Raw genomic sequence first — 13,861 nt, 5'->3', positions numbered from 1 at the left:
CTCTGTAGGCAATCATTGTTCTGAGAAATGGATTGATTTTGTATCATGTAAATAAAATACATGTCTGATTTATGTCTGATTTCTTTCATTCAAAATGTTCTAAAAATTCATCTATGTTGTTGAAGGCATCAATGCTTTGTTCTTTTTAATTGCTGGGTATGTTTTTTTTGTCATATATTTCCATTTATCTAACACTTGTATTTTTTTTTGTCAGTGATCTTCAATTTTCTGCATACAGATCCTACACAAATTTTTAAAGAATTATACATGTTTCATTTTTATTTGTTGGAGCTGTTTTAAGAGGTATTTAAAAAAAAACTGTAGTGTTCAATTGTTGACTATTACCATTTAGAAATACTATTATTATTTGAATGTTGACTTTGTCTCCTGAGATCTTGTTAAATTTATGTATTACGTTTAGAATCCCCACACCACCTTGAAAAAGATTCCTTCAAATTTTCTAGCAATCATCTCATTTGCAAAAAAGAACAATTTTATTTTTCTGTTCTTAATTTTAATGTTTAATTTCTCTCCCTCTCCCCTTCTTTTATTTCCTTTCCTTTCTTTCCTTTTCTTTCTTTCTCCCTCCTCCCTTTCTTCCTTCCTTCCTTCTTCCTTCATTTTTTCTTTCTTTCTTTTTTCCTCTCTTTGTCTTTCCTCTCTTTCTTCCTTCTCTCTTCTCTCTCTCTCTCTCTTCTTTCCTTCCTTCCCATTGCTTGGGCTGGAACATGTAGTACAGTACCAAATAGGATAAGAGTGGAAGTCTTTGTCTTGTACCTGATCTCAGAGGATAAACCTTCAGTCTTTTCCACTGAGTATGATGTGGGATTTTTTAGATACTTCCTGTCAGATTGAGAAAGTTCTCCTCTATTCCTAGTTTGTTGAGAGTTTTTATCATGAAAGATATTTGAGTTTTGTAAAGCTTTTTCTACATTAATTGATGTAATCATGAGGCTTATGTGTGTTTCTATGTATGTGCATTTTAGTATGATGAATTACTTTGATTTTCAAATACTGAATCAACCTTACAGTTTTTAAAAAGATTTATTTACTTTTTTAGAGAGAAAAAGAAAAAGAGTGAGTGAGTGAGAGGAGGGGCAGGGCAAGAATTCTTTTTTTTTTTTTTTAAAGATTTTATTTATTCATTTGACGGATAGAGACTACAAGTAGGCAGAGAGAGAGGAGGAAGCAGGCTCTCTGAGGAGCAGAGAGCAGGGCAAGAATTCTTAAACAGACTCCCTGCTAAGCATGGAGCTGATTTGGGGTTCAATCTCATGAGATCATGACTTGAGCCAAAACCAAGAGTCAGATGCTTAATTGATTGAGCAATCTAGGCTTCCCCAATGTTACCTTTTTAGAATGAACCCTACTTGGTAGCAGTCTGTTATTCTTTTTATCTATTGCTAGATTTAATTTGCTAATATTTTCTTAATAATTTTGTGTTTATGTCCATTAGGTATATTGGTCTGTAATTTTCTTGTACTAACTTTTCCTGGTTTTGGTATGGAGGCAAGGCTGGTCTTGCAGAATCAGTTGGGAAGTATTTCTATTCTCTGGAAGATACTTGTAGAATTGATGTTATTTCTTCTTCAGATCTTTGGTAGAATTCACTAGTGAAATCACCTGGAGATTTACAGACTATGAGTTAAATTTCACTGATACGGAGTCATTCAAATTATGTATTCCAGGACAGGTGAGTTACAGTAGTTTGTGTTTTTTAAGAAATTGGTATATTTCATCTATTTTGTCCAACTTACATGCATGGGGTTTGTAGTATTCTCTTATTGTTGTTTTGGTGTCTGCAGAGTTTATAGTGACAGCCCTTATTTTATCTGTAGTATTGTTATCATGTATCTTTCCTCTTTTTCTTTATTAGCCTGGTTAAAGGTTTATTAATTTTATCATGGTTTTCAAAGAACCAATTTTGGTTTGGTTTATTTTCTATATTATTTTTCTGTTTATTATTTCATCAATTTCTGCTTTTTATTTTTCCATCCTTTTGCTTCCTTTGGGTATATTTGAGTATTGTTTTTTCTAGTTTAAGGTAAACTTTTAAAATTTTTGATGTGAGAAATTTCTGTTTTCCTAATATGTTTTGAATGTTATCTATATATCTATATATATCTATATATCTATATATATATATCCCTCTATCCACTTCTTTGGCTGCATTCCACAAATTTTAACAAGTTGAATTTTAATTTTCATTCAGTTCATAAATATTTTCCAATTTCCCCTATAAATCCCTCTTTGATCCATAGATAATTTAGAGTTATATTGTTTAATTACCAGATATTTAAAGGTTTTCTAGTTATCTTCCTGTTATTGAATACCAGTTTAATCTCATGATCAGAGAACATATTTTGTATGGTTTCATTAAGGAAAGCCTTTTCAAGATTTATTTTGACCCAGGATATGGTCTGTCTTGGAATATGTTTCATCTATATTTGAACAGAATGTGTATTCTGTTATTTGGTGGAAATTTTTTTTTTTTTTTAGTATTTTTTTTTTTTAAGATTTTATTTATTTATTTGACAGAGAGAGATCACAAGTAGGCAGAGAGGCAGGCAGAGAGAGAGGAGGAAGCAGGCTCCCTGCTGAGCAGAGAGCTGGATGTGGGACTGGATCCCAGGACCCTGAGATCATGACCTGAGCCGAAGGCAGCGGCTTAACACACTGAGCCACCCAGGCGCCCCTTTGGTGGAATTTTTAAAAGCTAATTAGTTCCAATTAGTTAACAGTATTGTTCTGTCCTTCTTTATCTTTGCTAATTTAAGCAATCTATTTGCTCTATTGATTACTGAATGAAAATGTTGACGTCTTCAACTATAATCAGAGACTTTTATTTTAATCTATCAATTTCTGTCTCATGTACTTTAAGGTTCTATTGTTAGATAATATACATTTAGGATTATTATGTATTCTTGGTGAAGATTCTTTAATCTTAGGTAATGTTTCACTTTATCCCTGGTAACTTTTCTTTGCTCTAGGCTTTCTTTTTTTCTGATATTAGTAGCCAGTCCTACCTTAAAAAAAAAAATTAGTATCTGTATCTTGCATCTTTTCTATTCTTTTATGTTTAATTTACCTTTTATTATATTTGAAGTGGGATTATTGTAGCATATAATTGTGGGTGGTTTTGTTTTGTTTTCATGGTATATTCTGAAATCTATTTTTGACTTGGTATATTTAAAGCATTTACTTTTAAGGTAACTATATGTTTGGAATTATATATATATGTTTTAAACAGATAGGTTGGGGCACCTGGGTAGCTTAGTCAGTTAGCATCATGACTTGGCTCAGGTCATGATCTTGGGGTTGTGAGATTAAGCCCTGTCTTGGACTCCCCACTCAGTGAAGGAATTTCTGTATTTCTACTTTCCTGTCTTCTTTTGTAATATTTGAATATTTTTTTGGCATTCCCTTTTAACTATTGAGTTTTCAGCTATACCTCTGTGTGTGTGTATGTGTGTGTATATTTTAATGGTTGTTCTAGAGATTAGAATATATTTACTCTTAACTTTTCACAGTCCACTTAGAATAATATTTTATCACCTCACATGGAATGTAAACATTTTGCTACTCAGTGGATTCCTTACTGTTGAAATTTTCATATGTATTGTATCAACATACATTGAGACCCCATGGGACAATGTTATCATTTTTGCTTTCATCCATCATGAATATTTAAAGAGCATGGCAGAAAAAGTCTCATATTTATCCAGATAGTTACCATTTCTGTTGACTTTCTTTTACTTCCATACTTTCAAGTTTCCCTTTGAGATCATTTCCCTTCTTTCTTCAGATCTTTCATTAGCATTTCTTCTATTTAAGTCTGCCGTTGACAAGTTTCTTTAGTTTTTAGTCATCTGATAATGTTTTGTTTTCATCTTCATTTCTGAAGGACATTTTCACTGGTTGTAGAATTCTGAGTTGACAGTTCTTTTATTTCAACACATTATGTCCTTTAGGCATGATGGTTTCTCATGAGAGATCTGTGGGCCTTTAAATTGTTGTCCCCCTCCATGTAATACACTGTTTTCCTCTAGCTACTTTCAAGAAACCATTTTTAGATTTTAGATGTTTGATGATCATATGTCTGAGCATAAATTTTATTTAGTGTATCCTGTTCTGGGATTCACTGAGTTTGAATAATAAGTTTATGTCTTCTTTCAAATTTATGAAGTTTTTAATCATTATTTACTCAAGTATTTTTCTTTGCATCTTATTCTTTTCCCTCTCCTCTTGGAATTTAAATGGCATGAATGTTAGATCCCTTATTTTCCTCCATAGGCCCTGAAACTCTACTTATAATTTTAAATATTTTTTCACTTTTTGTTCAGGTATGGGTAATTTCTATTGATCTACAAGTTTATTAAGATTTTTCTCTAACATCTCCAATTTGTTATTGAACTCATCAAGTGAAAGTTTTATTTGGTTATTATATATTTTAGTTCTGAAATTTCCATTTTTTTTTTACATATTCTGTTTCTATGCTATTATTTTCCATCTTTCTTTTTGTTTCCTAAATGCTTACCTTTATTTCTGATACATGGTTGCCATAGCTGCTTTATAGGTGTTATCTGATAGTTTCAACATCCATGTCATCTGGGGGTTAGCATTTGCCAATTACCTGTTCCTTTTCAAGATATTGAGATTTTCCTAGCATTTTGTATGTCACCAAATTATTTTGGAACATATTCTATTACATGGCTCGGTATTATTTAAAGCATATGGTTTTGTTTTGTTTTGTTTTCCCTTTAGCAGGCCATCAGCCTGTTTTGGTTCAGATCCTACTTGCCTTCTATAGACTATGGCTTAATGTCAGGTTAGTTTTCAAAGCCTGCATAGTGTTTTTCAGAGCCATCCTGTGTGAGTACCACCAGTGGCCATTCTGGGATCTAGTTTATGATCTACTTTATAGTTCAGTTCTCAAAACATTTTGTATACTATTTGGAGTTAGAGCCATGCATTCACAGCCTTAAAGTAGCCTAAAAATTCACACACAACATTATGGAATCATTTTCTCTTGCTCCATCTTATCCTTAAAGTCCATGACCCTTTCTGGTTCCTAGTATCCATGCTTCTCCCCTATTCCTTTGGCAGGAAAGCTAGGGCTTTACTCTCCCCACTTTGTTGCACATTTCTTACAACTGCCTCTCCTCTGCCTCTGGGATTAAGCAGTGACTGGAAAGAGAGGGGAAAAGCAGGATTCTTTGCACATTCTTGGCTCCATTAAGGATCAGGCCATCTGGCTAAAGAGGATTCCCTTCCTCTGTCCAGACATTTCTGCCATTACCACCATCACCACCACTGTGGGACTGGCTGGGTGTTGTGGTGATTTACACACTTAGTAATTTAATTGCCTGATAGAAAAACAAATCAACATGCTTCAGAGGAAGATAATAGAGTCCAGAGTCTCTATAATATATCATTCACTATGTCTAGTATGTAATAACATAGCAGGCAATTAAATTACTGGATGATAAACTGAAATTTGATTTCAAGTTTGTCAGGTAGAAAATTAGTTTTCAGTTTGTTTGGGTGAGATGTCAGTTTGTCCTGTGTATAACAGCCTACACAGATTTGTGGAATGTATATATGCAAACATTGGGATGCTTAAAAATATTTGAAAAGAATATCCTATAGAAGATTAAAAATCATATTATATAAATGCCACGAGCGACTTTGATTACTGTTATTTGGAGCAGAGGGAAGACCCCTGAAGTCTGGAGTCCTTGTAATGTTCTTAATAAAAAAGCAGAAAAATCAGTTTTCCCCTGAAGCACAAAGCAACCATCTCCAAAATTAGTAATCTCATTATTTAATTTCAGAGCATTCTCAGAATGCTCAATGTGATACCTGAATTGCAGCAGGTATTTCCACAAGTGAACTTCCTTTAGAGTCATGAAGTTGATAATGTTACTCCCTTAATCGGTTCAAGTTCTGGGTAGAGGTAATAAGTCCATATTTAACAGTTATCAGGGCCAAATGCAGATCAAAAATTCCCTAAAAAAATAGAATTCAGCAGGAGGAAAGAAATGTTTAATTTTCAAACATCTTTTAAATTAGAATGTATATTTGTCAGTTAAATGAACTACGAGCACTTTGTGGTGAATCCTACAGCAATTTTTAAAACTATTTCTTATTGTAGTCATTTTCAAGCATTAGTGCCTAATGTTCACACTTTTCAGGATGTAGTAATGAACACTTCTGGATGAAAATCTTAGAGCCTTAAGGGTTTATGACTGAGAAACAATTTTAAAAACTCTCAAAATAGTGATTTTAATTTTGTTTTAAAGGTAAATGAATTGCTCTTTATTAAATGAGTTTAAGATCATTCACTTCTTTTTCATCTGATTTCCATGGTATTCTTGATTTTAATTAAACTGGGTCATTAGATCCAAACATTTCTAAAATATTTACTTTTCCTCATAGAATAGATGAACATTTCTTCTCAAATGATAATATTACTTAGATTTACAACTATGTATGGAAAATTTGGTTACAGATTCTATTGTCAGAATATTTACTGGTCATTAGATTTTTGGAAAAAAAAACAGTTTATTACTGTTTTTTATATCTCAGGGACCTCATCACTTAAGTTCAATTTTAAATCTTTCATATAACACAAAGTTAACTGATTGGAAGCTTATGCTGTCTAAAATTCAGATTTTTAGAAACTCTCTTACAGTTAATAAATATTATGATAAGAATGGCTATGGCAAGCTAGCTTTAATCTTTAACTTATAAGCAACAATTGTGAGGATTCCTGCTGTTCTCCGGATGAAGTTTCCATTGCTTTTTTCCTGGTAGGAAAGGCAAGTTGATGATCTATACATTATTCTATGGTAATGCTCATTGTCCTTGAAGTCTTGGGTTCTGATAAAGTTTTGATTTTCTTGAAGTATCACTAGGTCAGTTTGTTCATTTCCTAAGTGCTGTTTAAGGGAATAATTAAAAACTTCTTGGTCATTTGACAAATTAATCAGTTACTTTCAGTTGGAGATACAGTTATGATGAAAATAATTCTGTGTGATGAGATGCAGAGTGACTGGGTGGCCCCAACTGACAGTCATTGTTGAAGACCTCTGAGAGGGGACATTAGAACTCAAATGTGAGTAACAAATGTGAGGTGGTATGTCAAAGAAAGAACTTGAGGAAGACCATGGCAAGAACATGGCAACAGAAAACAGAAAGGCCCTGAGATAAGAAGAGGCTTCATGTGCTTGAAAAATAAAAGGAGACCAGTTGAAATGGGATGAGCAAAGGTGGGAGGAGTTTCAGATGAGTTTGGAGAGGTAGACAGGGCCAGATCATGCTTAGCCTTGCAGGACTTCTTTATTTATCAACATGGAAAAATGCCCAAGGTATGGTTGAGTAAAAGATTTTGTTTCAAACATCCTTAGTAGAAAGATCCCATTCATATAAAACTGTATATTTGTTTACAATTATGTCTATAGGCACAGAGATACTTTGAGATATATGCTCAGCAAAATGTTAACACTGGAATCTCTGGGTGCTGCACCTCAGGTGATATTCACCCTCCTTTTAATATTTTTTTGTATTGCTTCAGTTGCTTACAAAAAACCAGCAGGAACATGTCAAATATATATTCATGAAAAATATACTATGGTCCTTTTTGATTCAGATTTAAAGTTAAAACAACATTGACATTATTGTGGCTTAGAAACTCATGCAAAGTAGAAAGAAGAGATTTATAAAAAAGATTTTATTGAATTTCATTAACAAATGTAATGATAAAATGACCTATACATTTTGGGGGTTTTCACTGATTATGGAAGATAGAAAAAAAAACTCAAAAAATCTAGAATGCACAGAATACAAATAATTAGTAAAAACTCCCTATTTATGTACTGTTAAAAATAAGACAGTGGGCCCAAAATGGAGTCATTTATGCTAAGCTAAGCCCCGTATCACCAAACCTAGGACTTCATTATAGTCTTGACCTCTCCCAGAAATGGAATCTTAAACCAGTTAGTCAGAAACCATCTGGTCAGCACAAGTGAGATAATCTGCCTGATAGACCCTTGCCACCCTATAAAGGAAAGTGACTTTGCCACAACCAATCCATTTTTTGCAAGTGTCACTTCCTTATTCCCACTCCCTTCTGTCTATGAAAGTCTTCATTTTGTACAGCTCCTCAGAGCTCTTTTCTATGTGCTAGATGTAATGCTGTCCATTTCATTAATGGTTGAATAAAAGTCAATAAGGTCTTTAAAATGTCCTCAGTTGAATTTTGCTTTCCTCACCACACCAAAATAGTTGTCCACATAAACCCTGTAAAGTGCAAAATGAATGGTAAAACATTGAACATTAAAATAATAACTAAGGAAGGCAGTGGAAAAGTAAAAAGGATAATTAATATTCAAGCTACTCATAAATTCAATTACCCATTCTTTTAATACATATTTTTTATAAAGATTTTTATTTATTTATTTGACAGAGAGATCACAAGGAGGCAGAGAGGCATGCAGAGAGAGAGAGAGAGAGAGAAGGAAGCAGGCTCCCTGCTGAGCAGAGAGCCCAATGCGGGGCTCGATCCCAGGACCCTGAGACCATGACCTGAGCCGAAGGCAGCGGCTTAACCCACTGAGCCACCCAGGTGCCCCTTAATGCACATTTTTAATATAATTTATACTAAGTAAACAAGGGTTGTGTGCAAGAAGTCTAGTTGGATTTAATTTTCATAGGTGTAAGAATAAAGTGTGATCACAAAGGCAAGCTGCCTATTCAGAAGACAGGGCACAGAGATGACTGCCTTTATCATAGCATGGTCAGATTCAGCCAGAGTTTCACTATTCTACCAAAAAATAAATGGAAAATCCTCCTTGGATCTATAGTTCCTATTAAATTTTTTTTATTGTTTTCTTCATTGTTACTTCTTTTCACTTCTTCACATTTATCTTTTGTTCTCATTGTCATGTTTCTGTGGTATCCATGGAATTCTGGTACAGAGGATTCACTTGAACCAGTTTTGGATTTGGCATGTAACCAGTTCCATGGAAAACCACTAGGATATTGTTGTTATTCCAATGTTGGCCTACTTCCATAATCTGATGGAAATTTAATTTTTCCTGCCTATAAAAAGGTAGCTTGGATTTCATTCCATATACAGAGAATAGACTTTTCTGTCTCTATTCAATTAAGCAAATGCTTGTCTTTTGGCAAGGAAAGAAGAAAAGCATTAATCATTTCCAGTTCATCCATATCAGGATGTTTGTTCTGGAAAGACAAAGAATCAATTCTTGTAATTCTTATTATGACCTCCAGGTATTTTCTTTCACTGTGGATGATTCTAGAAAATCTCAGAAGAGGTTATTTGTAGATACATTCTGCTTAGAAGAATAGCACATAGCCAATAGCGTAAGAATGCGTTGGCAACGGTTGTAGATAACCTGCCATTTGCATTGGTCTATCATGACTAAAGGTTTCTAATTGTCATAACCATGTTTGATAGTGGTTTTTGAGGCTTCTGACTGCTTTTGTCCTCCTTTCCAGTCTTCAAAACTACCACATTGTTGTCAGGGTTGGATCTTTTTTCTGTCCATATTGAAATTCATCCTCCATTCCTTGACCTTAGTTCTGTTCCTCCATCCTATAGGACTGCAGCTCTTTGCTTACCTAGGTTTCACAGGTTTAGATTTGATTCTCAATTCTTGCCTCAGTAGCTGTTAGAGTTGGCTTGGCAACCATCACTAACCTAGTTCTCCTTAGACTCTTTCAGCAATAGCACAAGTAGAGCTGAGGTTGGCACCCAGACTACAATGGGGAGATCCAGGTAGAGGCTGGAGCAGACTATGTGTGGAAGAGGTGAAACTGTAGAAAAACAGAATGAAAAAGCAGGAAAACCCATAAGTCAGTCTCTCTCTCTCTCTCTCTCTCTATATATATATATATAATCATAATTTTGTCTTCAATAGAAGACAAAGGCCATTCTTGTGAAGAGGTGGACTGGTTACTAGTGACTTTCTGTAAATATACATACTGTCTACCTTAGCATCAAGATAAGACAGAATTTTCCCACCAAATGCCATATGTGTTAGCTGAGTATGCCTTTTTCCTAACCAGTTCTGACTACTAGTTAAGAATCGTTAAAGGAATAACATGGAGGACATGGGGAGATGGAGAGGAGAAGGGAGTTTGGGGAAATTGGAGGGGGACATGAACCATGAAAGACTATGGACTCTGTAAGACAACCTGAGAGTTTTGAAGGGCTGGGGGGTAGGAAGTTTGATAAGCCTGATGGTGGGTATTATGGAGGGTATGTATGGCATGGAACACTGGGTGTGGTGCATAAACAATGAATTCTGGTACACTGAAAAGAAATTACAAAAATAAAAAATTATATAAAAAAAGGATCTTTAAAGGGACTGCAGTATTTGAAATTACTTATTAGCATTTCTGATTTGCAGATTCTGTTTTCAGGAGATTAACTCACTTTTTAATTAAACTAGTTACCTTCTTGTTTGGCTTCATTATGTTCTGGAACTTCATTATGTTCTGGAACGAGGCATAATACTTGTTCAGACCAATGAAAAAAATAATGTTTCACTCGTATTTTCTAGTATGTTCATGTCTCTGTGTATGAGTGTACCTGGGTGTATTTTCAGATCATAGTCATCAATATATTTTTGGAACACTAGTTCTACAAGATGGCTTCTGAACATGCTGATCTTATGAAATTTCCCTTCTTGAAGATCTGTAATACCTATTATCATATTGAAGACTCTAGAAAGTCCCAAAGTAAAGAGATATTTGAACTTTATGTGGCCCAGAATTTCTCCAATGTCATTTGACCATGAAGTCCTTTTTTCAGGTAATGATTAATAATATCTCAGTTCTGTAAAAATGTTAGGGAAATACTGAATTAGATGATTTTTTCTGAAGGATTTGGATGTCTATAACGGCTTAATGCACAGAGATATACAGAGGAATGTGAAAATGTAGGATGATAATAGTTTCAAAGTTTTTGCTGTCTTTTTAAGTTTGGCTGTAAGTCCATTTTAAGTCCATTCCATTTTTCAAAGCCTTGATCTGCTGAGGTACTTTTAGGCCATCAGAATATAAAAGTCTTTCTATGCAAGTAACAAATAACAAAGAGGCTTTCTAAGGTTTTTGTTGTTGTTGTTGTTGTTGTTTTAACTTACATGGGAATGTGCCTTTTCCTGAAGTAAGTTACCTATCCAGTTCTATCAGGCAGATCAATAAAGTTACTTCTACCATGTCATACATGGTGAAGTTGGGACCAAAAATATACAGTTTTGTTTCTAGAAACATATGCTCATTTCAGGGAAAAAATAGAAATAAAAAATGTTTCTCAGGTATCTAAGGATTCCAGTCTTTGGTGGTATTTGCAAAAGACAAAAAGAAGCATTTTATATGACAAATACTTTTGGTTCCTTAAATGACTCAGTGAATAGAAATTTGGGGCTATTTTGATTAAAGCTAAAATAAAAAAGTTGTAACTTTGATCTTTGCCTCATGGTGGAAAAAAGAGTAGAGGAGGGACAGGATTATTTATTAACTTCTGTAAAAGACACTATGGTTCAAACCTAAATTTAAATTAGGGCCACATATGATATATAATTAAGTGCTTACCTCTAGTATTACCAGGATATATTGACAGGAAATTTATTAACCCAAAGACCATATCTGATCCCCTTTACCCTCTTTTTCCCCTTTTTTTTTTTTTAATATAACTGATTTAAAACAAAACAAAACAAAAACACAAGAAGCAACAAACACACACTGAAGAACTGGTCTGGGATGAAACTGAACTCTTTATTAAGGGCATTATATAAATAATTCTAGTTTATCTGAAATTAAAACCCCAGATATCTTCTATCTTCTCCAGGTTATGCTGTAAATGTATAGCTTTCTGACTCACTTAACAGAGAACATAACAGCAGTGATTTGGCATAGTCTGGATTAAATCAAATGGCACAGACTGATGATCTAGATAATACAAATACCCTCCCCCACCTTATTTGTCATTTCAGGCAAACATCTTGTTTGGAGATCAGCTATATGAGAATAACTGTTACCTTAAAATAATTTTATTTTAGAACTTTTAGTGTAGAAATGTTTTAGCATACAGAAGTGTAGGACATAGTATAATGAGCTCCTATATATTAATCAGCCAAACAATTGTCAACAGTTTGCTAATCTTGGGATTTTCTTTCCATTCCTCCATTTTGCTCTTGAGTATTTCAAAGCAAATCTCAGAAATAATGTCATTTTGTGGCATGTATCTCTGACAAGTCTTTTATATTTCATAACAAGCATACCATTACTCAATCTGACAAATTAAAAAGCAATTCCTTCATTTCATCTAATACTGAGTCCAAATAAATATTCTTTATTATCCTCCTGATTTTTACCCTGATCTAGTGTTGGATTATCTCTAGGCTGCCCATGACTCATTTCTGTGAAGGAATGACTGGTCAAGAAAGGAGACAATGAAAACCATCTTTGCCCTTTTTTCTGTCCAAAGCAACAACTTAGTCCCTCATTTTCAAGTTTCCCTAATTCTGAATTTTGCTGCCACTGCTTAGGGCAGTGTTTCAATAGCCAAGAAGTGAGAGCAAAGCCAAACTCTTTTGGGAATAAGCCAGAGATGAAATTCTAGAGTACGTTCTGCCTAGAGTCTCCTTCCCAAACCCTTTGGGAGGCACTTGAGCAGGAAGTAGACTTAGCTATTGGTTAAGAAGCTGGATTTCCTTGTACAGAATGAAGTGTTTTCTTTTCATTAATATGATATGTCTGTTTATATTATTAAGCATTCTACGGTAACCTTAGCTGTAGTGGGTCACTAGTTCCTGCCTTCAGTAAATCCTTAGTGCCAATTGTGTGTAAAGCATTGTGCTAGTCAATAAAATACAGATGTCAAACAAAAATCACTATAGAGAAAATAAAGTGAAGTGAAAATTCAGAAGTGAATGATTTTTTTTTTTTGCTTGGATTGTTGACCAACAAAAAGAGTATTTGACTTGAACCTTAAACGACTTCTAGAATTTGAATAATTGGACAGGAAATTTGGGGTGGAAGAAAGAGAGCAGGCAAAGGGACAAAGGTAGGGAAACTGAAACATGTTTAATAATGAAATCAATGTGATGAATACGACACTCTTCAGGCCAAACATCATGAAATATTATGACTAGTTGTGCAGCTAGGTGCAGATATTATGTAATCTCCCAGCAAGTAGAGATTCCAGTAACTACTATCAGCCACTGCTGCCAGGAACTAATAATTAGGCAGTGTGTTCAGAATGTTAAGACAGTGATTGTTAATATGTGACCGACCAAGAGAACTGATACATGATAGAGGCCTCTGGTACAATGTAATATAATAATTAATCTTACTAGATAATATTTTACCTCCTAATCCAACCTACTGGTTGAGTCAATAGGCAAACACTCCTACTGCTCATTTGAGCCAAACTTGGCCACTTCAGGAGGTTTGAGAAGTTGAGGCTTCAAGTGACGCTTCATTTGCTGTGGGGCTGGCTCTTTCTTAGATCTTTCAGGTGGCAACCTTGTATGATTTTATTTTTTCTTTCTTTCTAAAGACAAAATGTTAAAAACCATGTCATTAACATAGTTAACACATCACAATCTTCTTGACCCCAGCCCCAACTTGCAATCACCATTAGTTATGAGTTAATGAATAGACCCAAATGATGGTAACAAATGCTGATTTGGGTTTGATTTTCTGCATTTAGCGCTGAACTAAAATGTCCTGGATCAAACAATGACTTCATATCACATTGTCCAATGTCCTAGCCCAAGCCATTCACTTTATGGGGTCTGAGAAAAAGCCTTTTGTTTTATTCTTCAGC

This window comes from Mustela lutreola, chromosome 2 (genome assembly GCF_030435805.1).
Source record: "Mustela lutreola isolate mMusLut2 chromosome 2, mMusLut2.pri, whole genome shotgun sequence".
Classification (NCBI taxonomy): Eukaryota; Metazoa; Chordata; class Mammalia; order Carnivora; family Mustelidae; genus Mustela; species Mustela lutreola.
This window is presented reverse-complemented; position numbering follows the sequence as displayed.